Consider the following 20,912-nt stretch of genomic DNA (forward strand, 5'->3'; position numbering starts at 1 on the left):
GTGGCTGTAAGCAGCTGAGGAACAACTTCTGAATGTACAGCATTTGTGGCTGTAAACAGCTGAGGAACATCTTCTGAATGTACAGCATTTATGGCTGTAAGCAACTGAGGAACAACTTCTGAATGTACGGCATTTATGGCTGTAAGCAACTGAGCAACAACTTCTGAATGTACAGCATTTATTGCTGTAAGCAACTGAGGAACAACTTCTGAATGTACGGCATTTATGGCTGTAAGCAACTGAGCAACAACTTCTGAATGTACAGCATTTGTGGCTGTAAGCAACTGAGGAACAACTTCTGAATGTACAGCATTTGTGGCTGTAAGCAGCTGAGCAACAACTTCTGAAGGTACAGCATTTGTGGCTGTAAGCAGCTGAGCAACAACTTCTGAATGTACAGCATTTGTGGCTGTAAGCAGCTGCGCAACAACTTCTGAATGTACAGCATTTGTGGCTGTAAGCAGCTGCGCAACAACTTCTGAATATACAGCATTTATGGCTGTAAGCAACTGAGGAACAACTTCTGAATGTATAGCATTTATGGCTGTAAGCAACTGAGGAACAACTTCTGAATGTACAGCATTTATGGCTGTAAGCAACTGAGGAACAACTTCTGAATGTACAGCATTTATGGCTGTAAGCAACTGAGGAACAACTTCTGAATGTACAGCATTTATGGCTGTAAGCAGCTGAGCAACAACTTCTGAATATATAGCATTTGTGGCTGTAAGCAGCTGAGCAACAACTTCTGAATGTACAGCATTTGTGGCTGTAAGCAGCTGAGCAACAACTTCTGAATATAAAGCATTTGTGGCTGTAAGCAGCTGAGGAACAACTTCTGAATGTACAGCATTTGTGGCTGTAAGCAGCTGAGGAACAACTTCTGAATGTACAGCATTTGTGGCTGTAAGCAGCTGAGCAACAACTTCTGAATGTATAGCATTTGTGGCTGTAAGCAGCTGAGCAACAACTTCTGAATGTACAGCATTTGTGGCTGTAAGCAGCTGAGCAACAACTTCTGAATGTACAGCATTTGTGGCTGTAAGCAACTGAGGAACAACTTCTGAATGTACAGCATTTGTGGCTGTAAGCAGGTGAGCAACAACTTTTGAATGTATAGCATTTGTATTCAGTACAGCATTTGTGGCTGTAAACAGCTGAGGAACAACTTCTGAATGTATAGCAGTTGTGGCTCTAAACAGCTGAGCAACAACTTCTGAATGTACAGCATTTGTGGCTGTAAGCAGCTGAGCAACAACTTCTGAATGTACAGCATTTGTGGCTCTAAACAGCTGAGCAACAACTTCTGAATGTACAGCATTTGTGGCTGTAAGCAGCTGAGCAACAACTTCTGAATGTATAGCAGTTGTGGCTCTAAACAGCTGAGGAACAACTTCTGAATGTATAGCATTTGTGGCTGTAAGCAGCTGAGCAACAACTTCTGAATGTACAGCATTTGTGGCTCTAAACAGCTGAGCAACAACTTCTGAATGTACAGCAGTTGTGGCTGTAAGCAGCTGAGCAACAACTTCTGAATGTACAGCAGTTGTGGCTCTAAGCAGCTGAGCAACAACTTCTGAATGTACAGCATTTGTGGCTCTAAACAGCTGAGCAACAACTTCTGAATGTACAGCATTTGTGGCTCTAAGCAGCTGAGCAACAACTTCTGAATGTACAGCATTTGTGGCTCTAAGCAGCTGAGCAACAACTTCTGAATGTACAGCATTTGTGGCTGTAAACAGCTGAGCAACAACTTCTGAATGTACAGCATTTGTGGCTCTAAGCAGCTGAGCAACAACTTCTGAATGTACAGCAGTTGTGGCTCTAAACAGCTGAGCAACAACTTCTGAATGTACAGCATTTGTGGCTGTAAGCAGTTGAGCAACAACTTCTGAATGTATAGCAGTTGTGGCTCTAAGCTGCTGTAGAAAAGCTTCTGAGTGTTTGGCATGTGTGGTTTTTAAAGCAGCTGAGCAACAATTTCTAAATGTATAGCATTTGTGGCTGTAATCATCAGATGTACAGCTTCTACCTAGCTATGATATTCACATCATGTGGATTGGGAAACACCAAACAAACAATTTATAAATTGGGGCTGTATCAAAGAATAATATGCCTACATTTGAATAAAACACTTATCATTGTAATGGCATTTTTCAAAAACACTTGTATAAAGTAATTAAGAATTTAAAAAGGGTTTCATGGCAAGGTGAAAAAGAATAAATGCAATATTTTCATAGGACTAAAGCAACATTTAATATCTATAAAGTTTGGCTAAAAAAGAACTTCGGCATATTTCAGCATGTTTACATAAGTGTCATCATTAAATTGGGTGAAGTTCACATGCTCTACACAAACATGTTTTGCCTTACGTTCATTGAACTTCATTAAATGATATAATTTTATCTCTATCCTGCTAATTCAATATTTTTTTAATGCCATGACACTAGTAATGGTAAAAAAACTTACGCAAACACCTTTTGTCAAAATGAATAGAAATGCTCTCAAAATAATCTCACCAAATAATCAAAGCTGGTTTAAGTTTGTTTAGACATGAAGACTGTGATTTGCAAAAATAATGCATAAAGTGCATTGTATTAGGAACACCATCATCCATATTGACAGATTAGGTCTAGGGGAATATATGAAAAGCGAAATGTTTACACTGAGAATTGGTTTTCTGATTTTTTGCACCAAAATGAAGTGCTGGGTGGAGTAACTAAGTAAACTTTGAAAGTAGGTCCACATTATCCATATGTCTTACATAAAGAACTATTATTGAACATGTATTATAATAAGACATGAGTACAACATTTGCGAGGTCACTAAAATTAAACAGAAGAAAAGTAACAGTCTAAACATCCAATTGGATGCATTTAACAAAACAATGTTTCATATAGCAATCTTATTAAACATTTGCGTACCTTCAGATGACAGTGCTGGTATGACCAAGGGACATAACTGCAGATAACAGTGTTGGTATGATCAGGGGCTTAATGCTAGATGACAGTATTTGTATGATCAAGGGACATAACTCCAGATGAAAGTGATGGTATTATTAAGGGGCATAAAAAATAACTCAAGATGACCGTGTTGGTATGATCAAGGGGCTTAACTCCAGATGACCATGCTGGTATGATCAAGGGGCAAAACTCCAGATGACAGTGCTGGTATGATCAAGGGGCAAAACTCCAGATGACAGTGCTGGTATGATCAAGGGTTTTACTCCAGATGACAGTGCTGGTATGATCAAGGGCTTTACTCCAGATGACAGTGCTGGTATGATCAAGGGTTTTACTCCAGATGACAGTGCTGGTATGATCAAGGGCTTTACTCCAGATGATAGTGCTGGTATGATCAAGGGCTTTACTCCAGATGAGAGTGTTTGCATGATGAAGGGGCTTAACTCCAGATAACAGTGCTGGTATGATCAAGGGGCATAACTCCAGATGACAGTGCTGGTATAATCGAGGCCATAACTCCCGATGGCAGTACTGTAAGATCAAGGGTATTACTACCAATGAAAGTACAGGTATGATCAAGAGGCTTAACTCCAGATGACAGTGTTGGTATGATCAAGAGGCTTAACTCCAGATGACCATACTGGTACAATCAAGGGGCTAACCTCCAGATGACCATACTGGTACAATCAAGGGGCTGAACTCCAGATATCCATGCTGGTATGATTAAGGGGCTTAACTCCAGATGACAGTGCTGGTATGATCAATGGACATTACTCCAGATGACAGTGCTGGTATGATCAAGGGGCTTATCTCCAGATAGGAGTGCTGGTATGATTAAGGGGCATAACTCCAGATGACAGTGTTGGTATGATCAAGAGGCTTAACTCCAGATGACCATACTGGTACAATCAAGGGGCTAACCTCCAGATGACCATACTGGTACAATCAAGGGGCTGAACTCCAGATATCCATGCTGGTATGATTAAGGGGCTTAACTCCAGATGACAGTGCTGGTATGATCAATGGACATTACTCCAGATGACAGTGCTGGTATGATCAAGGGGCTTATCTCCAGATAGGAGTGCTGGTATGATTAAGGGGCATAACTCCAGATGACAGTTCTGGTATGATCAAGGGACATAACTCCAGATGACAGTGCTGGTATGATCAAGGGGCTTACTTGTTTATGACAGTGTTGGTATGATCAAGGGGCTTAACTCCAGATGACAGTGTTGGTATGATCAAGGGGCTTAACTCCAGATGACAGTACTGGCATGATCAAAGGGCTTAACTCCAGATGACAGTGTTGATATGATCAAGGGGCTTAATGCTAGATGACAGTGTTGGCATGATCAAGGGGCATAACTCCAGATGACAGTACTAGCATGATCAAGGAGCTTAACTCCAGATGACAGTGCTGGTATGATCAAGGAGCTTAACTCCAGATGACAGTGTTTGTATTATCAAGGGGCATAACACCCAATGACAGTGTTGGTATGATCAAGAGGCCCACTCCAGATGACGGTGCTGGTATGATCAAAAGAACATACTCCAGATGACAGTGCTGGTATGATCAAGGGACATAACTTCAGATGGCAGTGCTGGTATGATCAAGGGACATAACTCCAGATGGCAGTGCTGGTATGATCAAGGGACATAACTTCAGATGGCAGTGCTGGTATGATCAAGGGACAAAACTCCAGATGACAGTGCTGGTATGATCAAGGGACATAACTCCAGATGGCAGTGCTGGTGTGATCAAGGGACATAACTCCAGATGGCAGTGCTGGTATGATCAAGTGACATAACTCCAGATGACAGTGCTGGTATGATCAAGGGGCATAACTTCAGATGACAGTGCTGGTATGATCAAGGGGCATAACTCCATATGACAGTGCTGGTATAATCGAGGTCATAACTCCTGATGGCAGTACTGTAAGATCAGGGGCATTACTACCGATGAAAGTACAGGTATGATCAAGGGGCATAACTCTAGATGACAGTGTTGATATGATCAAGCAACATAACTCAAGAAATATATAGCATTAGTGACAGGACTTGATTTAATTGAAAAACAATGTTTGTGTAAAATATTTCTATGAACAGGTGTACCAAATTTGATGCAAACATTTTGAACAGTTTTCCAGTCATGGCTTACATTTTACTTTCTGAATGTTGATATCAGGCAGTAGCTTTGAATGATCAAGGGCATACCTAGAAGTACTCCAGTATGCCTGGATGTTCAGATCAACTTTAGTTTTTGAGAATGGCAAATGTTTAATTCTCGAAATCAAGAATACTGGTACAAAAGAAACTTTCTACAAGTTAAAAAATGTTGTTATTCAATGAATGTTCACTAACAGAATGAATGAAAATGGAATACAAAACTAATATTACATATGGAGACCAAACTTACATTAGTGTTGATACGGCAATTAAGAGTCAGCGCATACAATACAGAACGGTTCAGGTACGCCCCTGATGATGTCAGCCTACAAAACATGAGACGTACCAAGATTTTCATATTTGATGACGCAACTTGATATGGTCGCACCATTAAGCATTTTGTCATTTTTCTACTTTTCTGTTTCATGTGTTTGTGACATATGGATGCAGGATGGAACTAAAGTAATTATCATGAAGAGAGCTTGCAATAGACTAAAATTATTTTTTGACAAAAACTATCACTAATTTTGTTCTAGATTACAGTGCATTTTGTGTCTGCCATCTATACTGAGTGAAAGCAATTGGCAAGACAAATAGGAAGAGAAAACATTGAAATTAATTATCAAGAAGTCACATACAAACTTGCACTACACTTCAAAACTGTTGACTCCAATGTCCTAAACATGACAAAATTCAACAGAAAAAAAACACAAGAAAAAAGAGACGAGATTTTGGATAATCCAAAAGCAATGAGTCACTTCTATTTGACTGTTACCAGGCGTGGGTTCTGGATTTCATGTTAGAGGGGGCGCACTTTGAATATGCGCAAAGAATGTACGCTTGCCCCAAAGAACACAAACAATACATGGTTTTAATAGGTTGATTGGGGCTTGAAATTTAGTCTGCAATATTGCATGCAAATGCATTATTGTCATATTGTTCCTCGGACATTGAAATAAAAAAGTTAACTTTAACAAATTTAGAGGGGACGCATGTCATGTGAGCCCCTTCCTTAATCAGCTGGTGGTTTCACCAACCAGGATGCTTCCAGCACAATATTGTTTCTGTTGGACAAATATTGACTCTATGACCGAATACCAATCTCTCAACTGGTTACCTGATATTTTCTACTGTTTTCAAAATACTTATCACACTTCTGTAATTAATCGCAAGGTGGCACATCTATTTATCAATTTCTACAGCCAGATTCCTCCGTATCTACAATACAGCTAACATAATGAACATCGGTTAAATCTCTATACAGATTTCGATTGACGATAAGTCCCATGAAAACACTCAATTCTCATTTCTGATGTAAACATGGTTTTATGTAAGTCTAACATCATTACAAATTGTGAAACGATCCCGTATATTGATGATTATTTTACCAATCAGTTTACAATAACTTTAAAGTAAAACCTAACCACAAAAAAGTATGATGAGATATATATTTATATAAAAGGATATTTTACATTGAAATTTGGAATGATATGAATTTTGATGATTCGAAACTCCTGACAAAGTACTAATAGAATGTTTATACTCTCTCTGGGCAATCAATAGAAGTCATATATGACTAGATATAATATCATGTCCTTTAAAATCTTAAATGCACTATTGCAGTTAGAATTCATATCACATTCTATGTATACTTTTTTGTTTTTTTCATTGTTTGAAACAATCCATATTGCATTGAAAACAATGTACCATAGCTTTTTTACATTCTAACTGATCACATTAAATTATTAACACATCACTTGATACATGAACTTTACCTCTATTGTGGCCTATAGACTGCACATGTTGCAATCAACAAATCATTCAGTACATGGCGACAAACAGTTTATGGCACATAATAGACAAGAAAATTAGTATGTGGTACATAATAAACAAGATAATCAGTATGTGCATGGCGACAATCAGTATGTGGCACATAATAGACAAGAAAGTCAGTATGTGGTGAATAATATACAAGGTAATCTGCTTGTGGTGTGTAATAGACAAGGTAGTCAGTATGTGGTGCATTATAGACAAGAAAGTCATTATTTGGTGCATTTAAGACAAGGTAGTCAGTATGTGGTGCATTATATACAAGGTAGTCAGCATGTGCACAAATGCGCATTGTACACAAGAAAGTCATTATTTGGTGCATTTTAGACAAGGTAGTCAGTATGAGGTGCATTACAGACAAGGAAGTAAGTATGTGGTGCGTTATAGACAAGGAAGTAAGTATGTGGTGCGTGATAGACAAGTTAGTTAGTATGTGGTGCGTGATAGACAAGGTAGTTAGTATGTGGTGCATAATAGACAGGGTATACAGTATGTGGTGCATAATAGACAAGGTAGTCAGTATATGGTGCATTATAGACAATGTAGTCAGTATGTGGTGAATAGTAGACATGGTAGTCAATATGTGGTGCATAAAAGACAAGGTAGTCAGTATGTGGTGCATAACAGACAAGGTGGTCAGTATGTGGTGAATTGTAGACAAGGTAGTCAGTATGTGGTGCATAATAGACAAGGTAGTCAGTATGTGGTACATTATAGACAAGGTAGTCAGTATGTGGTGAATTGTAGACAAGGTAGTCAGTATGTGGTACATTATAGACAAGGTAGTCAGTATGTGGTACATTATAGACAAGGTAGTCAGTATGCGGTGAATTGTAGACAAGGTAGTCAGTATGCGGTGCATAATAGACAAGGTAGTCAGTATGTGGTGCATAATAGACAAGGTAGTCAGTATGTGGTACATTATAGACAAGGTAGTCAGTATGCGGTGAATTGTAGACAAGGTAGTCAGTATGTGGTACATTATAGACAAGGTAGTCAGTATGTGGTACATTATAGACAAGGTAGTCAGTATGTGGTGCATAACAGACAAGGTGGTCAGTATGTGGTGAATTGTAGACAAGGTAGTCGGTATGTGGTACATTATAGACAAGGTAGTCAGTATGTGGTGAATTGTAGACAAGGTAGTCAGTATGTGGTGCATAATAGACAAGGTAGTCAGTATGTGGTACATTATAGACAAGGTAGTCAGTATGTGGTGAATAATAGACAAGGTAGTCAGTATGTGGTACATAATAGACAAGGTAGTCAGTATGTGGTACATTATAGACAAGGTAGTCAGTATGTGGTGAATTGTAGACAAGGTAGTCTGTATGTGGTGAATAATAGACAAGGTAGTCAGTATGTGGTGCATAATAGACAAGGTAGTCAGTATGTGGTACATTATAGACAAGGTAGTCAGTATGTGGTGCATTATAGACAAGGTAGTCAGTATGTGGTGCATAACAGACAAGGTAGTCAGTATGTGGTACATTATAGACAAGGTAGTCAGTATGTGGTGCATTATAGACAAGGTAGTCGGTATGTGGTGCATAACAGACAAGGTAGTCAGTATGTGGTGCATAATAGACAAGGTAGTCAGTATGTGGTACATTATAGACAAGGTAGTCAGTATGTGGTACATTATAGACAAAGTAGTCAGTATGTGGTGAATAACAGACAAGGTAGTCAGTATGTGGTGCATAATAGACAAGGTAGTCGGTATGTGGTACATAATAGACAAGGTAGTCAGTATGTGGTGAATTGTAGACAAGGTAGTCAGTATGTGGTACATTATAGACAAGGTAGTCAGTATGTGGTACATTATAGACAAGGTAGTCAGTATGTGGTGCATAACAGACAAGGTGGTCAGTATGTGGTACATTATAGACAAGGTAGTCGGTATGTGGTGCATAACAGACAAGGTAGTCAGTATGTGGTGCATAATAGACAAGGTAGTCAGTATGTGGTACATTATAGACAAGGTAGTCAGTATGTGGTACATTATAGACGAAGTAGTCAGTATGTGGTGCATAACAGACAAGGTAGTCAGTATGTGGTGCATAATAGACAAGGTAGTCAGTATGTGGTACATTATAGACAAGGTAGTCAGTATGTGGTACATTATAGACAAGGTAGTCAGTATGTGGTACATTATAGACAAGGTAGTCAGTATGTGGTGCATAACAGACAAGGTGGTCAGTATGTGGTGAATTGTAGACAAGGTAGTCGGTATGTGGTACATTATAGACAAGGTAGTCAGTATGCGGTGAATTGTAGACAAGGTAGTCAGTATGTGGTACATTATAGACAAGTTAGTCAGTATGTGGTGAATAGTAGATAAGGTAGTCAGTATGTGGTACATTATAGACAAGGTAGTCAGTATGTGTTGGATGATAGACAAAGTAGTTAGTATGTGGTACATTATAGACAAGGTAGTCAGTATGTGTTGGATGATAGACAAAGTAGTTAGTATGTGGTACATTATAGACAAGGTAGTCAGTATGTGGTACATTGTAGACAAGGTAGTCAGTATGTGGTACATTGTAGACAAGGTAGTCGGTATGTGGTACATTATAGACAAGGTAGTCAGTATGTGGTACATTGTAGACAAAGTAGTTAGTATGTGGTACATTATAGACAAGGTAGTCAGTATGTGGTACATTATAGACAAGGTAGTCAGTATGTGGTACATTGTAGACAAAGTAGTTAGTATGTGGTACATTGTAGACAAAGTAGTCAGTATGTGGTACATTATAGACAAAGTAGTCAGTATGTGGTACATTGTAGACAAGGTAGTCAGTATGTGGTACACAGGGTTGTTAATAAGTTTTTGTTGAACCGACTGAAACAGAAAAGGAGGCGGCCAGGTAGGGGGGTCCGTGGGCATGCCCCCACCCCACCCCCCACCCCCGGCCCAGAAAATTCAGTGCTTCATTTCCTGCATTCTGGGACATTTTGGGAGTATTTTTTGCAAACCCTTTACTTTATAGATACGCAATTTTACTTATCTATCCATAGCTTCATAGATACGGAGATCCACACTTTATCGATGGCTTCATAGATACGTAATTCTACGTACTCGTAATGTAGGGTCATTTATTTTCATATCTGTTACTTGTTTATTTGCTATAAATTCATTTCCATGAAGTATAAACATCGATAAATACAAAGCACTCAAAAAAAAACCACAAAGTAACTATTTTAAGAATTTTGGAAAATCGCGAAATAATGGTATCAAAGCGGCGTAAAACGTTGACAGCGCAGGTTTGTAGGCATTCCTGTCTCGTTTTCCTCGCGGAAATTTACACAATGCTGCAAGTTATAACGCGCCTGACGTCACAGGTCATGGTGTCAAAATGTCGGCAATGTTGGATAAACAAAAAATCGTCTACTGCATCTACAAATACGCCGAATCGTAAGATAATGATTCAGATTATCGGAAAATTTTAAACCAGTCAAGGCGATGCTCTAAATAGCGAAAAGAGATGTTATAGGCGAAAAGGGCCGATTTTAGCGGTAAGGAACATTTATTACCAAAAAAACTCGCGATCAATTTTTTTTCTTCCGAATTTGAACCGGCCCAAACTCCATTTGAACCGTCCATTTCGGTCGGCGGCCGGTTCTTATTGACAACTCTGGGTACATTATAGACAAAGTAGTCAGTATGTGGTACATTGTAGACAAGGTAGTCAGTATGTGGTACATTATAGACAAAGTAGTCAGTATGTGGTACATTATAGACAAGGTAGTCAGTATGTGGTACATTGTAGACAAAGTAGTCAGTATGTGGTACATTATAGACAAAGTAGTCAGTATGTGGTACATTATAGACAAGGTAGTCAGTATGTGGTACATTGTAGACAAAGTAGTCAGTATGTGGTACATTATAGACAAGGTAGTCAGTATGTGGTACATTGTAGACAAGGTAGTCAGTATGTGGTACATTGTAGACAAGGTAGTCGGTATGTGGTACATTATAGACAAGGTAGTCAGTATGTGGTACATTATAGACAAAGTAGTCAGTATGTGGTACATTATAGACAAAGTAGTCAGTATGTGGTGAATTGTAGACAAGGTAGTCAGTATGTGGTACATTGTAGACAAAGTAGTCAGTATGTGGTACATTGTAGACAAAGTAGTCAGTATGTGGTACATTATAGACAAAGTAGTCAGTATGTGGTACATTGTAGACAAAGTAGTCAGTATGTGGTACATTGTAGACAAAGTAGTCAGTATGTGGTACATTATAGACAAGGTAGTTAGTATGTGGTACATTGTAGACAAAGTAGTCAGTATGTGGTACATTATAGACAAAGTAGTCAGTATGTGGTACATTGTAGACAAAGTAGTCAGTATGTGGTACATTATAGACAAAGTAGTCAGTATGTGGTACATTATAGACAAGGTAGTCAGTATGTGGTACATTGTAGACAAAGTAGTTAGTATGTGGTACATTATAGACAAGGTAGTCAGTATGTGGTACATTGTAGACAAAGTAGTCAGTATGTGGTACATTATAGACAAAGTAGTCAGTATGTGGTACATTGTAGACAAAGTAGTCGGTATGTGGTACATTATAGACAAAGTAGTCAGTATGTGGTACATTGTAGACAAGGTAGTCAGTATGTGGTGCATAATAGACAAGGTAGTCAGTATGTGGTACATTATAGACAAGGTAGTCAGTATGTGGTACATTATAGACAAGGTAGTCAGTATGTGGTACATTATAGACAAAGTAGTCAGTATGTGGTACATTGTAGACAAAGTAGTTAGTATGTGGTACATTATAGACAAAGTAGTCAGTATGTGGTACATTGTAGACAAAGTAGTTAGTATGTGGTACATTATAGACAAAGTAGTCGGTATGTGGTACATTATAGACAAAGTAGTTAGTATGTGGTACATTATAGACAAGGTAGTCAGTATGTGGTGCATAATAGACAAGGTAGTCAGTATGTGGTACATTATAGACAAGGTAGTCAGTATGTGGTACATTATAGACAAAGTAGTCAGTATGTGGTACATTGTAGACAAAGTAGTTAGTATGTGGTACATTATAGACAAAGTAGTCAGTATGTGGTACATTGTAGACAAAGTAGTTAGTATGTGGTACATTATAGACAAGGTAGTCAGTATGTGGTACATTGTAGACAAGGTAGTCGGTATGTGGTACATTATAGACAAGGTAGTCAGTATGTGGTACATTATAGACAAGGTAGTCAGTATGTGGTACATTATAGACAAGGTAGTCAGTATGTGGTGAATTGTAGACAAGGTAGTCAGTATGCGGTGAATTGTAGACAAGGTAGTCGGTATGTGGTACATTATAGACAAGGTAGTCAGTATGCGGTGAATTGTAGACAAGGTAGTCAGTATGTGGTACATTATAGACAAGGTAGTCAGTATGTGGTACATTATAGACAAGGTAGTCAGTATGTGGTGCATAACAGACAAGGTGGTCAGTATGTGGTGAATTGTAGACAAGGTAGTCAGCATGTGGTACATTATAGACAAGGTAGTCAGTATGTGGTACATTATAGACAAGGTAGTCAGTATGTGGTACATTATAGACAAGGTAGTCAGTATGTGGTACATTATAGACAAGGTAGTCAGTATGTGGTGAATTGTAGACAAGGTAGTCAGTATGCGGTGAATTGTAGACAAGGTAGTCGGTATGTGGTACATTATAGACAAGGTAGTCAGTATGCGGTGAATTGTAGACAAGGTAGTCAGTATGTGGTACATTATAGACAAGGTAGTCAGTATGCGGTGAATTGTAGACAAGGTAGTCGGTATGTGGTGAATTGTAGACAAGGTAGTCAGTATGCGGTGAATTGTAGACAAGGTAGTCGGTATGTGGTACATTATAGACAAGGTAGTCAGTATGTGGTGAATTGTAGACAAGGTAGTCGGTATGTGGTACATTATAGACAAGGTAGTCAGTATGTGGTACATTATAGACAAGGTAGTCAGTATGTGGTGAATTGTAGACAAGGTAGTCAGTATGCGGTGAATTGTAGACAAGGTAGTCAGTATGTGGTACATTATAGACAAGGTAGTCAGTATGTGGTACATTATAGACAAGGTAGTCAGTATGCGGTGAATTGTAGACAAGGTAGTCAGTATGTGGTACATTATAGACAAGGTAGTCAGTATGTGGTACATTATAGACAAGGTAGTCAGTATGTGGTGCATTACAGACAAGGTGGTCAGTATGTGGTGAATTGTAGACAAGGTAGTCAGTATGTGGTACATTATAGACAAGGTAGTCAGTATGCGGTGAATTGTAGACAAGGTAGTCAGTATGTGGTGAATTGTAGACAAGGTAGTCGGTATGTGGTACATTATAGACAAGGTAGTCAGTATGTGGTGAATTGTAGACAAGGTAGTCGGTATGTGGTACATTATAGACAAGGTAGTCAGTATGTGGTACATTATAGACAAGGTAGTCAGTATGTGGTACATTATAGACAAGGTAGTCAGTATGTGGTACATTATAGACAAGGTAGTCAGTATGCGGTGAATTGTAGACAAGGTAGTCGGTATGTGGTACATTATAGACAAGGTAGTCAGTATGTGGTACATTATAGACAAGGTAGTCAGTATGTGGTGAATTGTAGACAAGGTAGTCAGTATGTGGTGAATTGTAGACAAGGTAGTCGGTATGTGGTACATTATAGACAAGGTAGTCAGTATGTGGTACATTATAGACAAGGTAGTCAGTATGTGGTGAATTGTAGACAAGGTAGTCAGTATGCGGTGAATTGTAGACAAGGTAGTCGGTATGTGGTGAATAATAGACAAGGTTGTCAGTATGTGGTGAATTGTAGACAAGGTAGTCAGTATGTGGTGAATTGTAGACAAGGTAGTCGGTATGTGGTGAATAATAGACAAGGTAGTCAGTATGTGGTACATAATAGACAAGGTAGTCAGTATGTGGTGAATTGTAGACAAGGTAGTCATTATGTGGTGCATAAAAGACAAGGTAGTCAGTATGTGGTGCATAATATACAAGGTAGTCAGTACGTGGTGAATTGTAGACAAGGTAGTCAGTATGTGGTGAATTGTAGATGAGGTAGTCAGTATGTGGTGCATAATAGACAAGGCAGTCACTAGTGGTGAATTGTAGACAAGGTAGTCGGTATGTGGTGAATTGTAGACAAGGTAGTCAGTATGTGGTGTATTGTAGACAAGGTAGTCAGTATGTGGTGCATTATAGACAAGGTAGTCAGTATGTGGTGAATAGTAGATAAGGTAGTCAGTATGTGGTACATTATAGACAAGGTAGTCAGTATGTGTTGGATGATAGACAAAGTAGTTAGTATGTGGTGAATCATAGACAAGGTAGTCAGTATGAGGTGCATGATTGACAAAGAAGTCAGTAAATGGTGCATTACAGACAAGAAAATCAGTATGTGGTGCATAACAGACAAGGAAGTCAGTATGTGGTGCATAATATACAAGTTAGTCAGTATGTGGTGAATTGTAGACAAGGTAGTCAGTATGTGGTGAATTGTAGATGAGGTAGTCAGTATGTGGTGCATAATAGACAAGGCAGTCAGTATGTGGAGAATTGTAGACAAGGTAGTCAGTATGTGGTGCATAATAGACAAGGAAGTATGTATGTGGTGCATAATAGACAAGGTAGTCAGTATGTGGTGCATAATAGACAAGGTAGTCAATATGTGGTGAATAATAGACAAGGAAGTATGTATGTGGTGCATAACAGACAAGGTAGTCAATATGTGGTGAATAATAGACAAGGTAGTCAGTATGTGGTGCATTATAGACAAGGTAGTCAGTATGTGGTGCATAATAGACAAGGTAGTCAGTATGTGGTGCATAATATACAAGGTAGTCAGTATGCGGTGAATTGTAGACAAGGTAGTCAGTATGTGGTGCAAAATAGACAAGGCAGTCAGTATGTGGTGAATTGTAGACAAGGTAGTCAGTATGTGGTGAATTGTAGACAAGGTAGTCAGTATGTGGTGTATTGTAGACAAGGTAGTCAGTATGTGGTGAATAATATACAAGGTAGTCAGTATGTGGTGAATCGTAGACGAGGTAGTCAGTATGTGGTGCATAATAGACAAGGCAGTCAGTATGTGGTGAATTGTAGACAAGGTAGTCAGTATGTGGTGAATTGTAGACAAGGTAGTCAGTATGTGGTGTATTGTAGACAAGGTAGTCAGTATGTGGTGAATAGTAGATAAGGTAGTCAGTATGTGGTACATTATAGACAAGGTAGTTAGTATGTGGTGCATGATAGACAAGGTAGTCAGTATGTGGTGAATAATAGACAAGATAGTCAGTATGTGTTGGATGATAGACAAAGTAGTTAGTATGTGGTGAATCATAGACAAGGTAGTGAGTATGAGGTGCATGATAGACAAAGAAGTCAGTAAATGGTGCATTACAGACAAGAAAGTCAGTATGTGGTGCATAACAGACAAGGAAGTCAGTATATGGTGCATTATAGACAATGTAGTCAGTATGTGGTGCATTTTAGACAAGGTAGTCAGTATGTGGTGCATTATAGACAAGGTAGTAAATAAATGGTGCATTATAGACAAGAAGGTCAGTATATGGTGCTTAACAGACAAGGAAGTCAGTATATGGTGCATTATAGACAATGTAGTCAGTATGTGGTGCATTTTAGACAAGGTAGTCAGTATTATGTGCATTATAGACTAGGTAGTCAGTATGAGGTGCATAATAGCCAAGGAAGTCAGTATATGGTGCATTATAGACAATGTAGTCAGTAAGAGGTGCATAATAGACAATGTAGTCAGTATGTGGTGCATTTTAGACAAGTTAGTCAGTATTATGTGCATTATAGACTAGGTAGTCAGTATGAGGTGCATAATAGCCAAGGAAGTCAGTATATGGTGCATAATAGCCAAGGTAGTCAGTAAGAGGTGCATAATAGACAATGTAGTCAGTATCTGGTGCATTATAGACAAGTTAGTCAGTAAGAGGTGCATAATAGACAATGTAGTCAGTATCTGGTGCATTATAGACAAGGTAGTCAGTAAGAGGTGCATAATAGACAATGTAGTCAGTATCTGGTCCATTATAGACAAGGTAGTCAGTAAGAGGTTCATAATAGACAAGGTAGTCAGTATGTGGTGCATAATAGACAGGGTAGTCAGTATGTGGTGCATAATAGAAAAGGTAGTCAGTATGCGGTGAATTGCAGACAAGGTAGTCAGTATGTGGTGCATTGTAGACAAGGTAGTCAGTATGTGGTGCATTATCGACAAGGAAGTCAGTATGTGGTGAATTTTTAGACAATGTAGTCAGCATGTGGTACATTTTAGACATGGTAGTCAGTATGTGGTGAATTGTAGACAAGGTAGTCAGTATGTGGTGCATTATAGACAAGGTAGTCAGTATGTGGTGAATTGCAGACAAGGTAGTCAGTATGTGGTACATTGTAGACATGGTAGTCAGTATGTGGTGCATAATATACAAGGAAGTCAGTGTGTGGTGAATTGTAGACAAGGTAGTCGGTATGTGGTGAATTGTAGACAAGGTAGTCGGTATGTGGTGAGCTGTATACAAGGTAGTCAGTATGTGATGAACTGTAGAAAAGGTAGTCGGTATGTGGTGAATTGTAGACAAGGTAGTCGGTATGTGGTGAATTGTAGACAAGGTAGTCGATATGTGGTGAACTATAGACAAGGTAGTCGGTATGTGATGAATTATAGACAAGGTAGTCAGTATGTGATGAATTGTATACAAGGTAGTCAGTATGTGATGAATTGTATACAAGGTAGTCAGTATGTGTTGAATTATAGACAAGGTAGTCGGTATGTGATGAATTATAGACAAGGTAGTCAGTATGTGATGCATTATAGACATGATAATCAAACATAACTAGAGATTGCTTTTTTGAAAAAGCGCTTGTCTCCCCTATTGTGTGGTCGTAGCTGAGAAAAAATAAATGATGGACATGAAATTTGTAACTTTGGACTGGAGACAAACCAACAGTGAAGTTTGGTTTATTCGATTATATTAAATAGTGAAGAGAAGAAAGTGTTGTTGATTAATCATGGAAAATGTAAACGAAGTTTGCATTGTATGAAGTTCCTGGGCGCAAGCGTTATTCAATTATTGATCGGAAACCATTTTTCAGCTCACAGTCATCGTGACCATGACCTTTTACCTACTGATCACAACATCAATAGGGATCATCTACATAACCAACTTGCATACCAAGTATTAAGTTCTTTGGTGCAAGTGTTCTTTAGTTACTGAGCGGTTACCATTTCTTCAACTCAAGGTCATGGCAACCTTGACCTTTGACCTACTGATCTCAAAATCAATAGGGGTCATCTACTAGTCATGACCGACTAGCGTACCAAGAATGAAGTTCCTGGGTACAAGCGTTCTTAAGTTATTGAGCAGAAACCATTTTTAAGCTTAAGGTCACCGCCAACGTATCATTTTTTACCTGAAGGTAACCTTGACCTTTGACCTTTTGATCTGAAAATCAATACGGGTCATCTTCTAGTCATGAACAACTAGCTTACCAAGTATGAAGTTCCTGAAACCAAAGGATCTTTAGTTATTGAGCGGAAACTTTTTCTTCACTTCAAGGTCATGGCAACCTTGACCTTTGACCTAGTGATCTCAAAATCAATAGGAGTCATCTAATAGTCATGAACAACTAGCATACCAAGTATGAAGTTCCTGGACCCAAAGGATCTTTAGTTATTGAGTGGAAACCGTTTCTTCACCTCAAGGTCACGTTGACCCTGATCTTTGACCTAGTGACCCCAAATTCAATAGGGGTCATCTACTAGTCATGACCAACTAGCATACCAAGTATGAAGTTCCTGGATCTAAGAGTTCTATAGTTATTGGGCGGAAACGAAGTGTGACGTACTGACTGACTGACTGACAGACTGATGGACTGACTGACGGACAGGGCAAAAACAATATGTCTCCCCATGAATGGGGGAGACATAAAGATATTACACGCAAATGATTTTTACATGGAAGGTCACCACGACCTTGACTATTGACCTTGTTACCCCCAAAACAATTGGGATCATCTAGACATCATGACCAACCTCACTTCAAAGTTTGGTGAACCTAGATCAAAGCATTCTCCTGATATTGCACGGAAATATTTTTTTACATTAGAGGTCACAGCGACGTTGACCTTTGACCTTGTGACCCCCCAAAATATAGGAGTTTTCTAAACCTCATGATCAACCTCCCTACCAAGTTTGGTGAACCTAGGTCAAACCATTCTCAAGATATTGAGCGGAAATGTTTTTTACATTGGGGGTCGCCGCGACCTTGACCTTTGACCTAGTGACCCCAAAAACAATAGTGATCTTCTACACCTCATGACCAACCTCCCTACCAAGTTTGGTGAACCTAGGTCAAACCGTTCTCAAGATTTTGAGCAGAAATGTTTTTTATATTGGGGGTTGCCGCGACCTTGACCTTTGACCTAGTGACCCCAAAAACAATAGGGATCCTCTACACCTCACGACCAACCTCCCTACCAAGTTTGGTGATCCTAGGTCATGCGGTTTTCCAGTTATCGATCGGAAACGAAGTGTGACGTACGGACGGACTACTGGACTGACGGACAGGGCAAAAACAATATGTCTCCCCCAGAGAGGGGGAGACATAATTATTAAGTGTTATAACTCAAATTTAGGTAAAAAGAAAATTATAATACATATTTTTACTTAAATTATTAATAAGCGCATTTCATTATATTTCAAGTTCACAAGAGGGTAATCATTTTTCCATTGAAGCAAACTTAAATGCCCTTTTAATGATTCTTAAATTATTACTCTACTTTGGTTATGAAATAAAATTATGTTCATAAGCAAAGTGTTGATTCTTTTTTTTCTTTAACTATTAGTTTTCGGCTTAAATCCTTTGATCTTTTTATCTGACACTTAAATCTAATATTCAATACTTAACATGAAAAATGATTTTTTTATTGATAAACGCCGCCTTTTAATAATGTAATAGTTTCTTAGCTAGGCTATAACAAACTTGATCAACAGGATGGCATCCATATCGCAGGCACTTTACTTTTTAAAGCCTTTTGTCACAAAACTTTTTTTTGATAACCAAATATACTCTACGTGCATATAGACAAGTTTTCTGTCCTATTGAAATATTTTTTGGAAAACATACAATGTGTTAATACAAGAAGGTACTAAATTATTCTTTATTTTTATGACGATTATTACATTCTGGCTTTAAACCCACATTATTATGCTGTCAAAACCTCAGGACTGTTACAAGTTGCGTCAGTTTTGACGATTTTATTTTCTAAAATGAAATAAATTTAAAAAACCCCCACAAGATTATCAATTACAGAGAAGTTCTCCCACTTGAGGTTAATTACTTTCTTTACGCTTTGTTGAAATCATGAACACTTATTTAACAATTATCTAATGCATGCTATAACAATGATTTAGACCACATTCACCACACTTGCTTTCAGATACTTGGCAAACAACCATACGTGAAAGGTCGGCATGACCTTCAAAAGTTATGTTTGCAAAAACAGACTGAAATAAAATATCCTCCAATGATTATTTAAATACAATGGAAGCAGTCGAATCATGTAACATAAAACCAAGATATCTTAAAAAGTAAACAGGCTTTCAATTGACCTATGACAAAAAAGTGGGAATAAAAGTATGAGCAATGTTTACGCCAGCCGTCATAAGCCCGACCTAATTTTAGGACACCAAGTGATAAGTTTAGCCAAGGTTGGAGAGCAGACGCTGTAAAAACTGTTTTTGCCAAATTCAGGGTCTTAACTCTGGAGTGACTTGGGTGACATGTCTGGTTTTGGTGATGATTGGACTTATAGTTCTAAAGTTAATGATCGCACAAGACCAGCTTAAGGTGATTTCTATCATTTAAGGGCAATAACTCCTGATCGAGTGACTAAAGCCATATGACTCTTTAACAAACCTGTCCAAGATATAATGCCCATACACATTCTGAACAGATTGGCCATGATTGGACAAAGGCTTCTATAGCTATTGATAGAACAAAACCGACTTTACTTTAGGTGATTTCTGTGATTAAAGGGCAATAACTCTTTAATGACTAAAGCCAAATATGGCTCTTTAACAAACTTGTCCAAGATTTAATGCCCATACACATTCTACAAAATTGGCCATGATTGGACAAGGCTTCTATAGTCATTGATCAGACATTAGGTAATTTCTATAATTAAAGGGCCATAACTCTCAAATGACTCAAGCAATCTGGCTCCCTAAAAAGTCTGATGTATTATATATCATGCAAAAGCCTTACAGTACTTAAAGTCATAACATACAATGCACTTATAAATATATATTTAAATATATATTTAAAATAAATACGATAATAAATGTATTATCTAACAATTATCACTATGTTGGACTGAAATGGTCCAGAAAATAAGCTTCATCAACATACACCAACAAAGAAAATGAATTAATGCAAAGTATGTATTTGAATGCATTAAAAATCTTGTCTTTCCATAAAATCAAATGTGATTGATTGGTATTATTTAAACAAATTAAAATAATTATACCACCTTATACTTTGTTAACAGCAAAACAGCTGATCTTCAAAGAGCTCAACGGACCAAAAGAAAGTTTAAATAACAGCAGAAGTTGCCAGCAGAAAACAATAGTTGCCAATCCTTACTAGGCAGATAAAAGCAGATTTTTATCGGCGGTTATTATCTTTTCAAAGCCTCAGTCACACAGAACAGACGCACTGTCCAAAAGGAAGGACACAAAAAATATCAAAGACTTTTCTCATATGCAAAATGAGCTGCTTGAATGGTCTTAATGGTTACAATCGGTTTGTACTGATCAGAAACAATAGTTTCACATTATAGTTATTCATAAATGCCTTGACTGGGACTCTAACATGTACTGTGCCACAAAGTCCTACTGGCACACCTGG

The 20,912-nt window shown here is 38.3% G+C and overlaps 1 long non-coding RNA gene across 2 annotated transcripts in view; it reads right to left on the bottom strand.

Annotated features, from left to right (window-relative positions):
* The window catches only part of LOC128209655 (uncharacterized), a 75,900-nt gene extending 70,449 nt beyond the window's left edge, over positions 1-5,451 (bottom strand). For both annotated transcript variants that reach the window (XR_008257040.1, XR_008257041.1), the window contains exon 1: positions 5,380-5,451. This is a non-coding gene — a long non-coding RNA (uncharacterized LOC128209655). The remainder of the gene's footprint in view (positions 1-5,379) is intronic.
* Between the last annotated feature and the right edge of the window lie 15,461 nt (positions 5,452-20,912).

Source organism: Mya arenaria, chromosome 11 (assembly GCF_026914265.1).
Source record: "Mya arenaria isolate MELC-2E11 chromosome 11, ASM2691426v1".
NCBI lineage: Eukaryota > Metazoa > Mollusca > Bivalvia > Myida > Myidae > Mya > Mya arenaria.